Genomic DNA, 3067 nt, shown 5'->3' on the forward strand with positions numbered 1-3067 from the left:
AGAGAGAGAGAGAGAGAGAGTGTGTGTGTGTTAGAGAGAGAGTGTGTGTGGGGGGCAATTCCTTCCTCCACTACCACCACCAGCTTCCTTTTCCCCCGCCCCTGTAACACACAGTATCTGTTTGAGTCACTTACTGGGCTGGATAACTCCTTACTGAGACTGCCTTTACTGTTCAGGCTCCCGATCTCAGTCTGAGAGCTCGACTGGGAAACCCCTTCAAAAAACGGCCTGAGGGACAGAAAGAGAGATAGGGACTAAGGTCAATCATTGAGGAGAAGGGAAGGAGAGAGAAATGGATGGAGAGAGAGCTGAGGAGCAAGAGACAGAGAGTGAGAACGAGTCAGTGAAAAACAGGAGAGAGACACTCATGGATTAAGCAGTGGGAGATTATAAAGTGAAATGGAACCTGGAATGCTCGAAGTGGAACACCAGGACAGTTTTACATGTTACACATTACAGAGTTGTACAATACATACTGGCTTGTCAGGCACAGCAGTGGTGCTGTGAAGAAAATTCTGCCCTCTGACTGGCTAAGGGGAGAAAGCACCCATCTCCTTTTCTCTCTCTCTCTCTTTGTTTCTTTCTCCTCATGTGGGAAAACAAAGAAAAACTAGGAAAGCTTATAGGAAAGCACTTTTGCACGAAAAGACCTTGGTCCATCTGATCCAGGACAGGCCCTGAGGGACCGAGCTCCAGGACAGGCCCCAAGGGACTGAGCTCCAGGACAGGCCTCAAACTCTAGGACAGGCCTCAAGGGACTGAGCTCCAGGACAGGCCCCAAGGAGTGAGCTCCAGGACAGGCCTCAAGGGACTGAGCTCCAGGACAGGCCCCAAGGGAGTGAGCGCCAGGACAGGCCCCAAGGGAGTGAGCTCCAGGACAGGCCCTGAGGGACCGAGCTCCAGGACAGGCCTCAAGGGACTGAGCTCCAGGACAGGCCCCAAGGGAGTGAGCTCCAGGACAGGCCTCAAGGGAGTGAGCTCCAGGATAGGCCAAGGGACTGAGCTCCAGGACAGGCCTCAAGGGACTGAGCTCCAGGACAGGCCTCAAGGACTGAGCTCCAGGACAGGCCTCAAGGGACTGAGCTCCAGGATAGGCCTCAAGGGACTGAGCTCCAGGATAGGCTCAAGGGACTGAGCTCCAGGATAGGCCTCAAACTCCAGGACAGGCCTCAAGGGACTGAGCTTCAGGACAGGCCTCAAGGACTGAGCTCCAGGACAGGCCTCAAGGGACTGAGCTCCATGACAGGCCTCAAGCTCCCGGAGAGTCCTGAAGGGACTGAGCTCCAGGACATGCCTCAAGGGACTGAGCTCCAGTACAGGTCTCAAGGGACTGAGCTCCAGGATAGGCTCAAGGGACTGAGCTCCAGGATAGGCCTCAAACTCCAGGACAGCCTCAAGGGACTGAGCTCCAGGACAGGCCTCAAGGGACTGAGCTCCAGGATAGGCTCAAGGGACTGAGCTCCAGGATAGGCCTCAAGCTCCAGGACAGGCCTCAAGGGACTGATCTCCAGGAAAGGCCTCAAGGGACTGAGTTCCAGGGCAGGCTTCAAGGGACTGAGTTCCAGGGCAGGCTTCAAGGGACTGAGTTCCAGGACAGGCCTCAAGGGACTGAGCTCCAGGACAGGCCTCAAACCCCTGGACAGGCCTCAAGGAACTGAGCTCCAGGACAGGCCTCAAGGAACTGAGCTCCAGGACAGGCCTCAAGGGACTGAGCTCCAGGACAGGCCTGAAGCTCCAGGATTGTCCTCAAGGGATCAAGCTGTAGGAAAGGTGCCAGAGCTTTGTGATGACTAGCCTGAGGAGTCTGGAAGCCTGTCATATCTGATTCCTTTGCTGATGGGGTCATTATTTGACCCCAATGCTGATATTAGGCCAAAAGGCCTGGTGCTCACTTACTTCAGCTTTGGTTTCGGCGTGCTGAGCACGCTCTCAGTCTCCTCCATCTCAGGACCACTGTCACTTGGGTTATACAATTCCAAACTATCGTACAACAAGTCCAGATCCTCCTCCACCTCTTGGATCTGCTCCGTAGACACGTGCTCCAGGGCTAACACCTGAGGGGAACAGGCAAAGGTTGTTAATGAGACAAGCCCGGCACACTTCAAATCGGAACAGGATATTCACTGAGCCCGAGATCTACTGAACAGACACAACGTGACAACAGGGCCAGTGTGGATGAGAGAGAGAGAGACAGTTGAGTGTGTGTGAGTGAGTGTGTGCCTGTGTAGGTGTGTGTAAGAGAGAGTGTGCGTCTGTTTGTGTGTCTATGTCCATGTGAATGTGTGTGGGTGAGTGTGAGGGTGCCTGTCTGTGTCTGTCTGTCTGTTTGTGTGTGTATGTGTCTATCTCCGTGTGAGAGTCTGTGTGTATCTGGTTGTGAGAGAGTCTGTGTGTGCGTGAGAGAGAGAGAGAGTGAGAGATAGAGTCTGTGTATGTGAGAGAGCGTGTGCATGTATGAGAGAGTGTGTGTCTGCTTGTGAGTGTGTGTGTGTTTGTGCACGCGCGCGCCCATCTATGTGTGAGAATGTGTGGGTCCGTATGTGAGAGTTTGTCTGTGAATAGGTGAGAGTGTGCACTTGTGTGAGTGAGTGTGTGTAACTCTCTCTCTCTCTGTACATGTAAATACCCAAAAACTCACCTCATCTGACACTCGGAATCTTTTGAGTAAGGCCACAAATTTCTGTTTAATATTTTGTTGCTGCAAAATAAATCAAACATCAAGTTAATCTTGACAAGGAACCCTCAATCCCTTCACCACTGACTTTATCTCACTTCCCATCACCTCCCCCCAGCTCCCATTCCAGTACATTGCTGCCAGCACCAACATCAACGTGCCCCCTGACAACTCACCCTCTCGCTGACCCCAAACCCTGAGCGTCCACCCATCACACTGCCCCCAACCCCACACCCTGACGCTCAACATCTTACTCTGCACCCAACTCTTCACCCTGACAATGACCTCCGACCCGGCATCCGAACCTTCACCCTGACCCACAACCCCATACCCTGCTCCCGGCTCTTAATCCTGACCCTGACCACCTACCCTGACCCCGACCCAACACCCAGA

General features: G+C 53.5%; 1 long non-coding RNA gene across 1 annotated transcript; it reads right to left on the minus strand.

Moving 5' to 3' along the window:
* Positions 1–62: 62 nt before the first annotated feature.
* On the minus strand, positions 63–2698 carry LOC122545769. The gene is made up of 3 exons (XR_006310595.1): positions 2639–2698; positions 1897–2054; positions 63–228 (listed from the first exon to the last, which is right to left on the minus strand). It is a non-coding gene; the product is annotated as an uncharacterized LOC122545769 (long non-coding RNA).
* Between the last annotated feature and the right edge of the window lie 369 nt (positions 2699–3067).

This window comes from Chiloscyllium plagiosum, unplaced genomic scaffold, assembly GCF_004010195.1.
Source record: "Chiloscyllium plagiosum isolate BGI_BamShark_2017 unplaced genomic scaffold, ASM401019v2 scaf_45490, whole genome shotgun sequence".
NCBI classification, from domain to species: Eukaryota; Metazoa; Chordata; class Chondrichthyes; order Orectolobiformes; family Hemiscylliidae; genus Chiloscyllium; species Chiloscyllium plagiosum.